Source organism: Cupressus sempervirens, chromosome 3, assembly GCF_028749045.1.
Source record: "Cupressus sempervirens isolate cs-2001-9-10 chromosome 3, ASM2874904v1, whole genome shotgun sequence".
NCBI classification, from domain to species: Eukaryota; Viridiplantae; Streptophyta; class Pinopsida; order Cupressales; family Cupressaceae; genus Cupressus; species Cupressus sempervirens.
In genome coordinates this window covers 676281472-676301129 of record NC_143120.1, presented here as the reverse complement: position 1 = coordinate 676301129, position 19658 = coordinate 676281472, and the positions used below count along the sequence as shown (strand labels likewise).

The 19658-nt window shown below is 35.2% G+C and overlaps 1 protein-coding gene across 9 annotated transcripts in view; it reads left to right on the top strand.

The window, feature by feature from the left end:
* The window catches only part of LOC149568534 (Peptidase S24/S26A/S26B/S26C family protein), a 110233-nt gene that overhangs the window by 76266 nt on the left and 14309 nt on the right, over positions 1-19658 (top strand). For 2 of the 9 annotated variants that reach the window (XR_016362575.1, XR_016362574.1), the window contains exon 5: positions 7512-7588. The exons of 4 other annotated variants lie outside the window; for them this stretch is intronic. The gene's annotated coding sequence lies outside the window, so the exon portion shown is untranslated. Of the gene's footprint in view, positions 1-7511; positions 7883-9312; positions 9667-19658 lie in introns of those variants that run through there. 3 more of the 9 variants (XM_089821436.1, XM_089821427.1, XM_089821428.1) reach the window with 2 other exon arrangements.

The window sequence follows — 19658 nt, the reverse complement described above, 5'->3', positions numbered from 1 at the left end:
TATAATATAATATAATAGAATATAATATATATAATATATATTATATTACATATATAATATATATTATATTACATATATAATATATATTATATATATAAAATATTTATCTTAATGACTTATCAACGAAGTATCTCATGGTGAAATTAGTCTGACTGAAACTATAACCTTAACACAGATGAGTTCAACATATTATGCAATGACAAAGGAATCAAGAGACAAATGAGTGCACCAAGGACTCCACCGTAGAATGTGATAGCTGAAAGAAGGAATAGATCAATCATGGACTGTGCAAGGACACTGATGATGGAGAAGAATGTTTCACAAAAGTACTGGAGAAAAATTGTGAGTACTGCAGTTTATACTCTGAACTGAGTTCAAGTGAAGAAAGGTACAAACAAAACACCTTTTGAACTTTGGTATGGCTATGCACCTAATGTCAATTATTTCAATGGTTTTGGAAGCAAATGTTACATATTGAAAGATGTGAGGAATGGAAAACTTGAAGCAAAAAGTGACGAAGTCATATTCCTAGATTTTCTAGTAAAAGCAAGGCATAAAAGGTGTTAGAGTTCAAACACTTAGAAAAGTGTGGAAATTGCAAATGTTAGAGTTGAATTTGCAAAAAAGAATCAGGAGGAATGCAAGAAAGAACTTGAAGACTACATAAACTTTGTCTATATATATATGAAGGTGAACCTAGCACCTTACCTGAACCACATAAAGAGACTGCTGAGCATTAGCAGTCAAGCATTGCCGAGGTGCAACAGTAGAGCTTTGTGAGCATTAGGCTATATAGGAGCCAAGTTATAGACAACATGAGTTGAACATCAGAGAGAGGAAACCGAACAGTAGACAGACCAAGCCGAGTTGCAACTAGAGATACTTATAGAAGAAGAGCATGCAAAACTAAGTGAAATACATGAAGAGGAAAGATTTGAACTTGTCTTTGCAAAGTATTTAAGGAGGAATCATACACCAAACCAAATTATTGGAAGCAAAGATTCAAGAGTCATGACAAGAAGTAAGTTGAAGAATGATACATTTTTACTATGTGAGGTAGAACCTAAATCAGTTAAAGATGCTTTGGAGATTGAAGATTGGATTAAGACAATGAATAAGAAAACTGATTAAATAGAGAAGAACAAGACATGGACATTGGTACCCAAACCAAAGGACAAGAATGCGATTGGAACCAAGTGAGTATTCAAAAACAAGTTGAATGAGAAAGGTGAAGTCACAAGAAACAAGGCAAGACTGGTTTGTAAGGGATATGCACAAGAGGAAGGAGTTGATTATGGTGAGACATTTGCCTCAATTGCGAGGTTGGAAGGAGTGAGAACTTTGCTTGCATATGCTGCTTACAAAGGATTCAAGGTATATCAAATGGATGTCAAATCTGCATTTTTGAATGAAATATTAGAAGAAGTCTACGTTGATCAATTGAAGGATTTGTTGATGCTAGCAAGAGGAATATGGTATGCAAACTACACAGTTTTTTATGGTTTGAAGCAAGCCCCTAGAGCTTGGTATGAAAGATTATACACTTATTTGGTGAAAACTGGTTTCGTAAGAACTAATGATAATAACAATCTGTATATGAAAAGTGAATCTGAGAACAAGATATTGTTAGTTGAAATTTTTGTTGATGATATCATATTTGGAGGACATGATTTGTTGTGTAAATCATTTTCTAATGAGATGAAGAAAGAACTTGAGATGTTAATATTTGGAGAGATCAAGTTCTTTGTTGGATTACAAGTTTATCATATGAAGAAGGGTATTTACCTTACACAATCAAAGTATATTAAAGAGATATTGAAGGCTTTTGGAATGGACGACTCAAGACCAATTGGAACACCTATGGTTATTGGTCATAAACTATTAAAGAGTGATGATTCTGCTGAAGTGTATCAAACATTAGACAGATCAATGATTGGAAAATTGCAATATGTTGTACACAGAAGACCTGATATTGCATTAGCAGTTGGTATTGTTGCTAGATTTTTTGCTAATCTTAGAGAAAATCACATGATGGCTGTGAAAAGAATATTGAGATATCTGAAACAAACAAAAGACTATTGATTATGGTACAAAAAGAGTGACAAATTTGAGCTAAAAGTATACATAGATGCTGATGGGGCTGGAAACATTGATGACAGAAAGAGTACAAGTGGTGGCACTTTCATTTTAGTCAGAAGACTGATTTCATGGACAAGCAAGAAGCAAAACTATAATTCTCAATCCATAGCAGAGACTGAGTATGTTGCTGTAGTAGTCAATTGTTCAAACATTGTGTGGATCAAACAATTGTTGAAAGGTATGACAGAACAAATTACTGAACCTGTTGTGATATATTGTGATAACACATTGCTATAAACATATCAAAGAAACCTGAGAGAGTTGGTCCAAGACAAGGAAGTGAGATTGGAGTATGTGAACACAAAGGAGCAGATAGCTGATATATTCACTAAGGTATTACCAAAGGATACTTTTGATTGCCTAAGAGGTAAGTTAGGGGTTATTCCCCTATCTAAAGCAAGCTAAGAAGAGATGTTGCATTGTATCAAATGATATGATCAAAATATCTTACACATTGATGCAGGAAGCCACACTATAGGAGCTGCCTAAAGATTGTGAAGAGATGGATAGAAGCATGTGCAGATGAAACTTTAAGGAATTAAGGTAAAGATGAAAAAGAAAGTAACATTTCTATATCAGTTAAACAGTGACATGAGGATGTTTTGTATGTTGATGGTTGATGTTGTTGGCATTGTTGTCAAAGAGGGAAGAAGTTATGTAGTTGCCATCTTATATCTGAATGAAAGGGGGAGAATCTATATGAAGTGATTGTTGTCCAAAGAGGGAGACATATGAAACTGGCAATGAATACAATTGGAGGTTTTTCCAATACAGTTGGTATAACATTTGGTGTTAGCATTGAAGAATATACAATTGATATCATATAGGGAGAAGTGCGAGTGCAAGATGAGAATCAGAATGAAACAAAGAATATTAATGAAGATCTAATGATAGATTAAGCTATTAATGATAAATCATGAGAATGTCTTTTGCATTTGCATGGTAACTAGAGGTGTTGCCATCAATGCTAAAGAGGGAGATTGTCGGAATGTTGTCATTGATGTCAAACCTATTGGAGAGACATTTACTTATAGTGTACAGTGCCATATTGGTTGATTGATGAAGAGGATTTGAAAAGAGAGATAACTAGATGAACTAGTGGAGTCGTTGAGTGAATAGGAGCAAGTATGTTGGAATTACAATAGGCACTTGATCAATTAGTCTATGACAAGATGATGCATTGCTCAATCATAATATGGAGTATAGAAGTATTGAGTTAAACACAAGCAAAGCCTAATGAAGGAGCTGAAATAGATGAGGATTGATGAGGACTATAAGAAATTTGTCACACCTTCAGTGTGTTTTGTAACCTTTAACAGGGTTGGCTCTTAATCAAACTCACTTCAGAAGAGTGAAAAGTTGTAGCATGTTACTTGGTGGTTTTTCCCAAATTGAGTTTCCGTGTGAAATCTTGGTGTCATATATGTGTGATGCATACTATTTAGTGTTATTTATTTATTGTTAGTTGGCATATACTGAACAAAGAGTTAAGTAATGAACAAAATGTTAAATTGCTGATGAATTGCTATATGGACCGAGTGGTTTAATGAGATTTTTTAAGTTGTTTGAAGTTAGTACAAGTTGAATTAGTACATTTGGATTTGAGGATAACTGATTCACCCCCCCCCCCCCCTCTCCTCAGTTATTCTAAATATTCTAACACTAACTATTGTAAAATCTGATCTTGACTACTGACTTTGATATGTTAAATGGATTACTAAGAGACTATAGATTGTAATGTGTATTTTGCTGGGGTAATCACATGCCACGTTGATTGATGTTTTTCGCACAACAAATACTCAACATATATATATATATATATATATATATATATATATATATATATATATATATCTCGTTTTTATGTTCCATTCATGTAGGGACATGACCCTTACGTGGCCTTTGCCACATAGGGTTATGACCCTACATGATGCTAACTAATACTTTTAGTCAACCTCTGTTGGTGACTAGCACATACATTACAGACATAACTTGCCATTCGATGAAGGTAGTATATAACACATAGTTTTCGGGCATGTCTGTCAATATCAATGCTAACACAAAGCAAAATATATAATACATGTTGCTGTGCAATTCTCAAACTCGATCATGGGTGAGGATAAGGTAGTTAATCTGCTTTGGACAGATCAATTCATGAATTAATTCATATTATATATATGAAGCTCGATCTGGGCATGATCACAAGGATTAGAATAGTTTGTAATATCAGTATACAGAGGAAGCCAAATACATATATATGTATGCATATATATACATACATACATACGTATGCATATATATAAATACATACATATATGTATGTATAGGCTTGGTCTATATACTGGTATCAGATCCAATCAAAGCTATTACTTTAACACTTGCTCTTAGCGAGGGAGGATACGATCAATTTCTCAATCTCAATAACCCATACTTGAGGTTGTATCAAAAATACTTATCCACAATTATATCCTCTTAAGAATATAGTCTACCTGGTTTTCAGCACATTCCGGGACAAAACATACTCTATTAGATAGTCAGTCTTGATCTTAAATAGCAAGTATCATGATCTCTGACTCACTTCGGGACTAAATTAATCTATGGTGATTTACTTATTGTCATGAAATCTAGCACAATTTGGGACAACTACTTAATCACTCAAGAACAATCACAAGTAGCATCATGATTTCTAGCTCATTCCAGGACAACTTAATGAAGTCATAAGATAGCAGGTAAATCTATAGTTGAGATTGTCACCTTACCATAGAGACCTTACATCTAAAAGAAAGATTGTCATCTTTCATAAAATAATACACATGTGCACAAGAGTAATAACACTATATATATATATATATATATATATATATATATATATATATATATATATATATATATATATATGTATATATGTATAAAACAAAATTGAGATTTAATCTTAGGAATTACATTTACATCTTAGTCATACCAAGTTTATCTATGAAATATTCCATTTATAATTTCGCAAGAGGTTTGGTAAATATTTAAAAATTATAAACTTTTAGTTTTAATCATTTATCTAGTGTAATTCGCATTTAAAAATTTATTTAACTAAATTATATTTTTAAATATTAAATCTCATTCTTTTGATATTCAGCATAACATTAAAGTTTTAATATTTTAATGTTAAGCATAATTGTATATTTCAAATATTTTGTGTGTGTGGCCAGACCCAACTGTATTGAATTTTTTTCAAAAATATCCTCCATAGTAGTGAACCAAAACCCTGAACTTAAATCCAAATTGGCAATTTAGCTTAAAATCAACATTTTAAACATCATTAAATTTAAATATCAAGATTTGAGTTTTAAATCCGAGTAAGAACCTGTTAGCATGAATGCTGATGGTATCCCTTTGGGGGATTATCCTAAGCATTGGAGAGCATTTGGCAACATTGACATGTTGCATTCATGACTATGTTTGTCATTGATGTCAACATAACAATAATTCTGTGAAGATTGACAAAGTAGCAAACATAGATCAAGGTAGTACAGATAGAAGTTTGACAATCAGATTATGCGAAGTTAAGGACGCGTTCCCCACAGTGTCCTGATAGTGAGGTTAAGTGTGCGTAACCTAAGTCGAAGAGATACAAAAGTTATATGTGATTTATAGCGAGCAATACAGAAACAGAGCACTTGGGAAGCAATTTTTGATGATTGCATTATATCTTCTAACAGAGATATAATCTGGATACACGAAGTTACAGAGTGGAAGAAGACAGTCTGATGATGACGTCTGTAAGTGCGCAAGCCCTAAAGTCACGTGTGAAGAGTTGCATAGACTGTGAGCCGACAGTGCTATCGGGATTGTAATTAATTATTTTATTATGGTCCTATTATAATTAATTGGGAAAGCCTCAAGGCCGACTCAAGGAATTGTTTTAAGGACTTGGTATAAAGGAAAGTATTTTCCTTTATTGTATAGTGTCCAAGTGTGATGCAAGTGTGCAAGGAAGTGTGAACAAGAGCAGAGTATTTGGTAAGTGCAAGTAAGTGATGCAAGGGATTATTGGATGCGAAGTTTGTGATCGGATATTGAGATTTGAAGGAGGAGAAGTCCGGTTGACAGGACACAGAAAGAGGAAGGAGCAGTATAGTACAATTCTATTATTCTGCAAGGAATAATACAAAGATTATTTGGACAATGGGTTCATTGGTCTTGCCCCTAAAGCTATTTGGATAGTGGGTCCATCTGCCTTCTACAACTCTTAATAGGGTTGGAATCTCCTAATAGGGATTCAAAGTCTCCTAACAGAGAGTGATATGTACTGAATGTATTTCATAGACTCCTAACAAGGTCCATCCTTTAATAAGGAATATTTATATCAGTACATCATCTTGTGGCTACCATCCCCACTGGGGTTTTCCCTCTGATCAAGAGCTTCCCTAGTTAACATATCTGGTGTTATTGTGCATGAGTATCTTGTTGTGCTTTCTGATTATATTCCTCATATGGTTAAGTTTTAATGAGGTTGATAATTGTGATAATAGTTGGATAATTGATTCACCCCTCCCCTCTCTGTTATATTGGTGGACTATATATTCTAACATATCCAACATCTAATTAAAGTCCTTTAAATCAACTTATAAACAAACTGTAACATGCTAAATTTTCCAGTCCTATTTTGATGGATTAAAGTAACAAAGTAACGGTTTCTTTCAAATTCATAAGGAGGACAGTTATGACAACCATAATATCATTTACACATGAAATACAGATTCATTTCAATTTATATATTCAAGTAAAAGGAATAATAGATTTAGCTGATTCTTAAACCAATGAAAGAGAAACTAACTTAACTATAATAACCATATAGAATACATAAATTAGAATGCAGAAAAACATAAAAGTAAAATACCCAAAATGTAGTTATCTTGCATGTAGATCTTATCCTTGAGTTATGCAAGGCTTGGCATCCAAAAGAGAGGAGAAGTATTGCCAAGGGCTTAACCTCCCAACCGTGGACCCTTAAGTATCCCCACACAATCTCTATTGGGAAAAGCCCTCCCTACCCTGGGATTAGACTTGGGACACTACTGTCTAGCCAATGAACATCCTGGTGTTAGAGTGTCAGTTAGACAACCAGCTAGGCTTTGGATACCTTCCATGCACCTATCTGCCAACTACTAGCAGCCTTGATCTCTAGTGATCACAACAACAAGCATGCCACTAACTTACTTTGGCCAAGGATTTCTATGGACACCATGTACCTGATAACCCACCTCTCGACTTGACAACAAGACCGTAGACAATGGACTACCATGAGCTGACTCAATTTTGAAACACTTTTATTACTTTCTTATTTGTTACTAACTTTTCTTTTTCTTATCATGCAGGGAAAACCTGTGTTCTATGGTTATCAATATACACCCTTCATCTCGACCATGTTGTTCTTCCTTGATGAATTTTTGAGGTGATTGTCTAAACTTTATATAATCACAGCAAATGCATTCTGCTCGACTTGGGCCTATGGCTTTACAAAAGATTTATAATATCTGTAATTTATTCTTGACTTTCATAAGGGTGTTGTCTCTTATCTCAGGGAGTATGTACTAGATACCTTTGTATAAGCTTGCATTGTCAGATGTTAGTTCAAGTTAAATAAAAATTCTTAAAAGAAAATGTATATATGCAAAGTGCCACAACTTGCTCGATCTAGAGTATATTTATAAATCTTATACAAATGAAAAACCATTATATCATTTTAGATCAAGACTCTATCAATGTTAACATTGCCTTTTTAATTCCAAGCTAATAACTATGAGCCTCATTATATCAAATTTAAAGAGCATAATTAAGAAGAAATATTTTCATGACTTGATTGAATGTTGCTTCTTGAAAAGCTCAGTTGGTCTTTAAGCAATGCTGGTGAAATAGGACGACACCTCCATGCTTGTATGTTCTAGCATTAAGTCCGACACCATTATGGCATATATGAACAAAAGGATACCTTGTATGCTTACTCTACGGTCACGCCCGATTCAATATTTAAGGCGAAAGAACTATCCAAAAGCAATATGGAAAATAGTAGCTATGTATGCAAATGCAAGAAATATAAAAGGAATTTGCGGGTGAGATGAGAATATGTGAAGCAATGTGCAAAGACAATGCAGGTAGTATGAAGTTGTAATAACTCTGCCAATGATATGAAAGTTGCTCAATATGAAACACAACACGAAATAGATCTTTGCCTTACTCGGTTGCATGTCTGGTTACGAGCAAGAAAGTATGAAGGTGGCAAGGAGTTACAACCAAAAGCCATTGACATATATGTGGCAATATTATTAAAATGGCCGCTCAAGATAAATTAATAAAACTATTGCCAAGGAGGGATAATATTGCATATTAATATATGTATGTATGTATATATATGCATGATATTCCAACAACATATCTAGTACATATGTCATATATTGAGTGGGTGTACACATACGTCCCATTTGAATTTACGCATACATACATATATGTGCATAACATATGCAAGCATATGTAGATACTATGGTATTGTTATACTCGGATATGACAAATATCACAAGAAGCTTTGAGATCATCCAATTTATAAGGTAACACATTAGTCTTAGTTTTTAATTAAATGCTTAGTGATCTTTCCTTCAATAATACATATTTATTGACTGGTTAGCTCATGGTAATCCGTAGTATACTCTTGGTTGCCTAGCTGTTTATCCCTTAGCCTTGGTGGTTAGAATTCATGCCTGTCAACCCATAGGCAGATTGGTGTCCTTTATCCAATTCCCTCTTTGGCAATGCTTCCGCCCCTTCATCACGCTCCTGTAAAAAGAGAATTGCCACGGTAATAACATATGCCTGATTATAAAATCAAGGTTACTATAGCAAGTAATCATTTTCATAAAACATCATAATGATTAACCACCATTTCATTTTACATGAAATATAACGAATAACCAACTTTTCCATTACACATGAAACCATAATGTTTTAACTAATTTACTAGTCAACCGACTTCACATGAAATTTCAATGGATATGAGAACATTTTTAAATCAGTTAGCAGAACCCATAAACATTATAAAACATCTATAAAAATCATATTTAAAATCTAATCATGACTTATCATAATAGGTATCAATGGTATAAATGGCTACATTGAATATGACAGGTTGCAGATTCAATTGGCCTTACAAACAGAGGTAGGAATTTTAATGTCCTGAAGTATACCTAATGGCAAGAGAAATCATGCCAGCATTGCAAACAGGAAATCCTGATGGCTTTTTGGTGAGGGTGTACTGAGTGACCGACACACTACTCAATTTTTTCTTCTGCATTTGAGGGTGTGTTTGGAATTTGTAGGATGACAGTTGTAATTTATATTTTGTAACTATTTTGACGTTCAAACTGAATGGTTATGCTGTATGCACTGTAATCAGCAACCTCAAAATTGTCAAGAAAAATCTATATTTCAAAATTCATTTTGTACGTTCTGTATGCAATTTAGATGGCTTTGAACATAAAACCCATTTGTTATTTTCCCATTTTTAGTATTGTTTCATGTTCCTGTTATTTTCCTGATAATCTTAAGTATCTTTATCTGTTACCTTTTAGTTTGCCAAAGAACTCCTCAGAGATATTTCAGTTTACTTCTATGATTGTGATTGTTTTTATAGTTGTGAGAAGATTTATGGGTTGCAATTTGTAATCCATAATTCTTTATTTCACTGAATTGCTCCATTCCCACAAAATTAATAATAATAATCTGGTTTCAGTTCATGTTGTGACATCAGTAAGTGTTCATATTGTCAAAATAACACATGCACACAAAGATATATATATATATATATATATATATATATATATATATATATATAGGGAGAGGAGGGAAATACCAATTTAATGGAAGGTATTTGGGCTAGGGGGCTGAATTGATCTTAGCATAGAAATCTTTGGAGAACCAGTGTTATTAGTTGGGCAGAGGAGTAAGTACTATAACCAAGTTTTCTGCTACCCCATTGAAGTGCAATTGTTAAATGCTTCTTCAATAATTGTACACCGATATATTATTATTTACTTAGAAAATACTGAAAAAGCGACATAATATTGGGTTTTGGTTTTGAATGGCTGCAATTAATTATCAAAGATTTTTATTATTTGTGCATCATAAGATTGTTTTCATGGTTTGTATTCATTCTTCAGAATGAAGACATTAAGATGATAAGGTTTTCAAAAATCCTGAGTTCTGAAGTAAGGTTTTTGAAAAAACTTTTTGGAGATTTTAACATGAATACTTTGAATTGCATTCAATGTTTCATCATTAGGATGAAGAATTATATACTAGAACTGTGGATATTTAAATCATATATGGTGCCATTGATGCTATTGAGCCTTTTAGGAAACAATATTTCCCTGCTGTAAAATTGTTTAGTATAGTATTTTAGTAGGGTGATATTTGTTTTTCCCTTCCCATTAAGTAATTTTTAATGGATAGAGCCCTCTTAGAAAACTTCTTTAGAATTGCTAGTTGAAAACTTTCTTTTACTCCAATCCTGGTTTATTCTGAGCACCATTTGTGATTCCCCACCAAGGAACATATTCTATTTGAGATGGAATTTCATTTTTCCTTATCAATAACATAACATTAACATATGTTCAAGCATAACTTAGCGACATTTGCTCATGAAGTTTAGATAATCATTGAATACTACATACCCAAGTATTGCAGAAGACTGCCATATACTTCCAAGGGTTCTGCAACATCTGTGGAGCTCAATCATGCAATAGTCATAATACCAGCAAGCACATGACAAGTAACTACCTTTTGAACAGCTACAACACTAAACAATCTAGCCTCGAGATCAAATCATAAGCCCAAATCATCATTTTTTCTAAGCAGAACAGAGGCACCGAAGGATAGGCATAGGCTACGATTCATAAGGGATGCCAAGTCTTGTGGTTGCACAAGTGCCAATGATTAGGTGGAGATGTCAAAAAGTGCAAGCGCCATTTTGGAAGTGGAGGTGCCACTTTACAGTTAGCTGAACCATCAGCTTGAGATAGTCTAAGACCAGTAAGGTGGAGACACCAAACAACACAAGCGTTGAAGGACAGCCCCAAGCACCATTCTATGAATTCCACCTAAAAAGTAAGGGGTGCTAAACATGTAATTTTAACCAAATCGAACTCATGATTACAGTATAATCTAATCTACTATAAACTTACAAAATTACATCATACCGAGGCTCAAACCACTCCATGTTAATTGAATATCCATCTGTACATAATTAAGTACATAATGAGGTATTATAAGAGCAATATAATGAACATAAATACACCAATGGTAAGATAGTGGTACACGGTAAGGATGGAGTAGATTTTTGGACTGCTTGAACCTGTACACCGGCCCTGAATGGTGGCTTGTCACGTAATCGACCACATGGTATCCTTAGGGCCACTCCACCATGCTCACAAAGATAACTATATGGCCAAAACAGTTACAAAAGAATCAATGCAATAAGGGTTATGAACATGCAAGACACAAGTATGCGGGACAATCACATGGATGCCCAACATGGAAGCCAACCATAACTCACGACCACATACTTAATTCCCATAGGGTCCCTACTCAAACCTACATAGGGTATGATTGGAGAGTTTGGAAGTAGGAGTATCATCACATACTTCTAAGAATGACTCATGCAAATCTAAGCAATCCTTTTCTTGAGAGAAGGAGGCTTGATTTGTTAGATCACGAGGCCTTTTCAAATGCATCCTTAGTCTATTGGGGCACTCAAAGCATGCATAAGGAATACTCATTATCTTATTATTATGAGTTTACCCCATTAATTTTATTTATGTTATCACCATTAAGCAACTCTCCAATGGACTTTCCATCAGCCCCTTTGCGCCTTGAAACCTATTGAGAGCCACTCCCTAGTTCAGGTTCTACACCCATCCCAAGCTCATGAACAAATTAGAAATCACAATGGCACAACATAAAAGTTATCATATGTTATAGTTCTAATTCATCACTATATACTTGCCAATGATGATCATACCATATGTTGCAGTGGTACCAAACCGATAGCTCAGATCCTCGTTGATCCCTCAATACATCTCATGAACCATATCACATTATCATATATCCATGTCTAAGTTCATTCACAGCCAAGGGATTTTATATACATACATATATACGCATGCGCGCACATGCAAACAACACACATACTAAGTTACTAATTCAGATGGGGATTCCGAAGCGGATACGGGATGCAGGGATGAAGAATTATGTACTAGAAATATACTAATATATCATATATGCAAAGAAATGCAAGAAATATACAATAACAAATCATTTGATAGTATGACTATGAATCTATGATACTTAACCCTTTATCAAAATTCAAGATATATCAAAATTCATATCATATATCAATATTTGCTTGTCCAACATTAGCATTTAGTCTTAGACAATAAGTTCAAATAAGTCATGTTCAAGATTCCAACAAAATAAAAACATAGTTAATGATTGAAGATTCAATCAACTTGCATTAGAGTCTAACTCTGAATCATAGGGATTGACAAGGAAATCCACATTCTCATCATTATCTCCAACTGCTGAAAGATCATTTGAAGCAAACATGGTTCTACTAATGCTAGATGCACCACGTGCCACACTATCATCATCATCTCTGACTGTAATAAGATCATGAAGTATTGCATCCAAATCTGCACACTTAGGGCCTACATCCCAAAGCTTTGTTGCCCCTTCCTTGTAATGATCATTCTTACATGACAAAAGACGCAAGTTGGTGTGGACAAACACCAAGTCCTCAACTTTCTTGGAGCCCAACCGGTTGTGCTTCACTGAATGGCTAAAGGAGTATGTACTCCAACTCCTTTCAGCAGCAGAAGAACTAGCAACCTAGATAGTTGTCACAAAACATACAAATGAAAAGCAAATTAATTTTAAAGAATGTGTGAAACACTAAATTCTAGAATGCAAGTGTAAACATAAAAGTTTAAAACAAATTTACAAAACAAAATAAAAAACTTACTTGTGATAGGACCTTGATTGCAAGAGGTTGAAGATGCTTGAAAGGTTGACCATACATGTACCACCATGTGAAAGCTCCCATTCTATTTTGGTCCTTTAGTGCAAATGAAGAATGCCTTAACCCCAAAGCAAACAACTCAAATTCTTCCCTCACTTTTTCATGCATTTCTTTTAGTGGGAAGAGTCTTGTAAGAGATTTGTGGCACCCCTCAACAACCTCCTCATCCGCAAATGGTGCAACTCTACCCAACATACCGACTACCTCCTCACTATAGTACCTAGGAGATAAGGCATATGCAAGGAGGTGCAATGGGGTTCTCATCTTATTCTAGCGATGGTGGATAATTGCTTGCACTTGTTTGCATAAGGCTTCGCATTGTGTGGGGTCACTCTTATGTGCTTGTATATAATTTTTTTTACCTTTTCAACCATGGTGTCCATGCCATCATACACATCCCCCAAGCAAGGTGTATCTATATCAGCAAAATGGAGCATAGTCATGATGGGCTCAATGAAATCCAATACATGTGCCACATGAGCCCACCAACTCTCATTCAAGATTTAAATACTTGATCCTTTGTGCTGTTTCTGAATTTGAGATCTTCCATATGCCCCATTGCTTACCGATGACCATTTGGCCCAATGCATCTTTTACCTTGAGGAGTCATCTCATAACAATTGTACGAGATGCAAAATGGGTCTTAGCAACCTAAGCAAGTTAACAATATGTCAATTGACAATATAATTATAAATTATAAATTTTAACTAAATTACAAATCCATGAAACTTAGTAATTTAAAAAAAGCAATTTACCTTGCAACTCCAATTTGGAGTATGTTCTAAAAATGGACAATGACATGTGGTGGTTGGTCACAAACATCTATATGTCCTCCCCCTCTTGGTATATTTTTTTCACTCACTCTATTTCAATGCCAATCCTCTGCATGATCAAGCTAAGGGAGTGAATAGTGCATGGGGTCCAAAAAATATGCTCATACTGACTCTCAACTAAAGCACACAACCCCTGCAATTTTTGGCATTGTTTGTGACCACCTATACCACATTCTCACTACCCACCATCTCGATGGCCTCGCTGAGAATTCTAGAAATGAATTTGAAATCCTTCACTTGCCCCTCACAAGCAATAGCCTTCAAAAACATTGCCTGTTTGGGGGAAATTGCAATCACATTAATCAGTGGCTGGTTTCTTGTATCCTTCCAACCATTTGACACAATAGTTAGACCTGAAGTTTTCCAAGATTTTTTGATAGGTTGAAGGTCTTTCTCTATATGTGTCTTCCTTTGTTGCAATAGAGTCCTACACACCTTTTCATACCCCGGGCTTGTGTAGTCAATTGGTGATTCTTTGATTGTTGCCACCATTTCCTTCCAATATGGCAATCTCACCAAGTTGAAAGGAAGCCCATTCGCATAGAGGCAACAAGTGATAGCTTCATTAGCACGGTCTCTTGCCTCCATTTCAAATGTGGTGTGCAATGGGCCTTTTACCGGTTGAAATTCCCACTTCTTCCTTATCCTCTCTTGGCATAGGTACTTGAAAGAATGGGTGTTGGGAGGATGCAATTGGTTCAGTGGGTGCATGCAGCTTGCTCTTTGAGGAAGGACCTTGATAGTAGCTTTTTTTTGATCTATCAATCAATGCATCAGCAGCTTCTTGTTCTCTTACAAATGTAAGTATTTTTGCACTAGTCATCCCAGTACCATTTTTGCCTTTGCACATTCCAAATCCTTTGCTAGTAGGGCCCATAAAATGAAGCTTCACTCGGGAATATGAGCTATTGAAAGCTTTTCCTTTGTTACTTTGACAATAATTGCACTTCCAATAGTATGAGCCACCTCCTGAAACCTGTGATGTCTGTGTTGTATGTCTCCACGAAGAAGAATCTATATCAATTTTGAAATTATCAATCCCTTCCCCTCCTTGGGCCCCACTAAACTTTGACTAGCACTACCACTGATATCCATTCTTGCCTAGTTTTTTGCAACCTATTCTATAAGAAAATAAATAAATTTTAACTAGGTCCTAACAACTATGAACATCATGCATACAAGTGGAAAGAAGTGAGAAAAAACTACTAGACTAGATACCTAAAATTGCTTCTACATATCTTTCAAAAAAAAGAAGAAAAACTTGAAAAAAATCTTCAAGAACTTGAAAAAATTCATCAAAAACTCTAAAAAATTCATTAAAATACTCAAAAATGGGATTGATCACTTACCTTGAATGATTTAAACTCCTTTGAGAAAGCTATATCTCCCTCTTCAATTGATCCTGTTCGAAAATGCTGAATTTGGCTTCACAATGACAATGCAAACTAGAGACAAAATGAGAAGTGGCTGTAGGTGCAAACAAAGTTCTAAAATGAGTTGTGAATGCTTCAATATTCACTTTTAGGGTCATTATAGGGTTTCATAGCAAAAAATAACCTAAAAATGCAATTACAACACATATTTAATGGGTAACTTAAGTGTTTTAAAATGTTTTCTTATTGTTCTTTTTTGGCTTTTCCGGCTGTTGGGCCCGTGGATGCTCCCGGACGTGTCTGAAAACCCTGCGGATGCTGGCCGGAAGCCAACCTCAGGCTCCTGAATGCATTTGGAAGCTAGAGACGCATCTGAGAGCAGGTGGCTGGCTTCCGGTCAACATCCTTCTGGACACATTCGACATCCATCTGCATCGGATGTGGAAGCCTAGTCTGTAGGGGACGATTCGGTATCCTAGTAAATATATACATACACACCTATATATATATATATATATATATATATATATATATATATATATATATATATATATATATATATATATATATATATATATATATATATATATATATATATATATATATATATATATATATATGGATCAAAGTGGCTCAAAATCGGGCATGAAAACCCAATTATTCCAAAATGACTAAAATTTCTCTCAAGAAATAAAAAATCAAATTTTTAAAAATGTCCCTGGCTTGTCTTGCTATCCCAATTACTTTGCCTCTCACTCATTCCGCTAGCACGATGAATTTGCTTCCCACACATTCCAACCCAATTGCACCTCCTACATTGTCTCTAGCTACTGCTGCTGCTACTAGGGATGTGTCGTCTTTAAGGAGCAATTGGATAACTCTTTGTTGCAGGGGACACTTGCATCCTTCTGCTGTCTCTGGGGCGGGGGGCTTCTTTCCTTGTTCCTTCTACCACTTGTTTTTGTAGTGGATGAGTCTCTGCCTTTGGGTTTGATGGGATTCCCTTCCCAAATTTTGTTGCTGGTAGTGGACGTAGCTATGAACATGCAACCAAATCTAGTACTACCATACCTCTAGATGTGAAAGGTCGATCCATTGTCCGTGCCAAGACCTCCCCTATGGTGATTTGTAGCATGAATGTGGTGGATAATGTGGATTTCTACCAATGTTGTGGGTTAGTCTTTAGATTCATTGGTCCCTGTCCTTCTCTTCTGATCTGCATCACTGAGTGACTTGGAGAACTCCTCACAGGCTAAGATGATCCTTGCAGGGTGGGACTCCTACTGATTTAACTTCCTTTGATCAGATGGACTTGACCCCATCTCCTGCTAGTGGTGCAATCCCTTCTGACCACAAAGACTTTTCTTCGACTACTGCTCGACAATTGGTACATAGTGTTGCCAACACTTTGTTCTTGGTGTTGATGGTCACATAATGGGGGCCTCATTGTCGTGTGGTGGAACCCTAGCATTACTATCGCTTGGACAATTGCCCATTGGCAAAGGAAGAATTGTACTACCTCTCATTTCTTCCCCTTTTGCTGTGAGAAATTTGAATTTCCACTCTTGATGTGGGTTACTAGTTCTGCTGTTGGTGTGATGTTAAATGATGTGTTCTTGACCTTGTCATTAATCCCTCACTTATAATAGCAAACACTTCTATTTATGTGTTTTAGATTAAGGTAAAAACATGTTTTGAAGGCACCCGAAACCCTTTAACAAAAGCATAGGATTAGCATTAGTTCTACTAGGTTTTACAAGGACCTGAAACCTAGAGTAAAGCAAAAAGCACGAAAAACTAGGTTTTACAAGGACCTGAAATTGCAATTTTAAACCAAACACGCCCAGGTTTTACAAGGACTTGGAACCTACTTCTTTTAATGTGTTGTTGGTCTCTTGCTGTCTTTTGCTTGTGGTTATGTAAGAGTCAGCCCCCTTCTTAGGCTGCTGAATTTAATACGAAGCAAATCATTTTTTTGAGAAAACCCATTGGTTCCCATACATACCACATCACATAAATGCAATCAAATCAACACAGTATTAAAGATTCCAGATCTGATAGAGATCTTTATCTCTACAAATATGGACATTATTATCGTTATAGTCACCTTCAATTGAAAAGGACGTTTATGATAATTGTAATATTAAATATAAAGACATGTTTCTTTCATCATACGTTAAGGCATGGAAATACGAAGAGTTGTAATGTTGAGAATTTCAAGGGACCTTTCATTGTAAATTGAAGAGCCTCTCTTGTATTATATATATCTCATCTAGCAGAAGGCATTGTACACTTGAATTTCTTCATCAATAAAATGATACTTTGTTGTGTGTGGCTGGTTTTCCCCTTCAATTCTCAAAGGCTTTTAGGATATATCTGTGTGTCTCTTGTATCTGTCTTAGCTTTCCTTATTGCTGTTATCCCTATTTTCTGGACAAAACACAACATAGTATTGTTCTAAGGTTTTCACACCATCACCCCATTGCAAATGGGGACCCCCTCTTTTTGCTTGTAGTTATTAGGCCGGTTAGGTTTTAGTGGTAAGTTTGTGCGGTTGAAAGTTTTAAAACAAAGGGGTAATACAGTGGCCAAATTTCCAAGTTGGGATTTTGAAGTGGGGACGTTTAAAATGTAAGTCTGTTGGGGTTATGTTATAATGGGTTGAACACAAAATCATAAGTGTATTTAAATTTTGGTTAGTCAATTATTCCAAAACTCAATATAAAGGCATATATCATGCGCAAGGGCTTTAAAATCCTTATAAAATTGATTTTCCCTTCATATTTTGGCCAAAATCCAGACTATATACAAATTTCCCTTTTTATTTTGGCATTTTCAAGAAAAATTCTAAGTGTTGGAAGTCAAAATCTGAGCATATCATGAATTTCCACCACTTTGCATGATCTTGGCTTGAAAATTTTCCAAGTGTTTGAAAAAGCCGAACAAGTGATTTTCGTCCAAATGTGAACTTGAAAATTTTCCAAGTGTTGAATTTGTCCAGAGTTGGGTCGTTTTTCCCTTGTAGGAAGTTTGGAACTCAATATTTTTCTAACTCTTGGAAAAATCCAGACATGGGTTGTTCCCCCAAGATCAAGAGCGGAACATGAATTTTTTTCTAAGTTTAGAAATTGTCCAGAGTAGGGTCATTTTTCCCCAGGAGGCAAGTATGGAGTCCAAATTTTTTGTAAGTGTCAAATTTGTTCTAACTAGGGTGATTTTTCCCTCAATGAGAGTTTGGATGGGTGGAAATTTTTCTAAGTGTTGGAAATGTTTGGACTAAGGTGGACTAAGGTTTTAGTGGTAAGTTTGTGCGGTTGAAAGTTTTAAAACAAAGGGGTAATACAGTGGCCAAATTTCCAAGTTGGGATTTTGAAGTGGGGACGTTTAAAATGTAAGTCTGTTGGGGTTATGTTATAATGGGTTGAACACAAAATCATAAGTGTATTTAAATTTTGGTTAGTCAATTATTCTAAAACTCAATATAAAGGCCTATATCATGCGCAAGGGCTTTAAAATCCTTATAAAATTGATTTTCCCTTCATATTTTGGCCAAAATCCAGACTATACACAAATTTCCCTTTTTATTTTGGCATTTTCAAGAAAAATTCTAAGTGTTGGAAGTCAAAATCTGAGCATATCATGAATTTCCACCACTTTGCATGATCTTGGCTTGAAAATTTTCCAAGTGTTTGAAAAAGCCGAACAAGTGATTTTTGTCCAAATGTGAACTTGAAAATTTTCCAAGTGTTGAATTTGTCCAGAGTTGGGTCGTTTTTCCCTTGTAGGAAGTTTGGAACTCAATTTTTTTCTAACTCTTGGAAAAATCCAGACATGGGTTGTTTATCCCCCAAGATCAAGAGCGGAACATGAATTTTTTTTCTAAGTTTAGAAATTGTCCAAAGTAGGGTCATTTTTCCCCAGGAGGCAAGTATGGAGTCCAAATTTTTTGTGAGTGTCAAATTTGTTCTAACTAGGGTGATTTTTCCCTCAATGAGAGTTTGGATGGGTGGAAATTTTTCTAAGTGTTGGAAATGTCTGGACTAAGGTGGATTTTCCCTCCAAGAGAAAAATGTGGTTTTTTTTTCCGCAATGTTTAGAGTGTCCATACAAGGGTGGATTTTCCCCCTTGTGATAGCAAAACAAGATCGAATTTTACTAAGTACATAATGAATCCTATACAAATCCTAATTGATT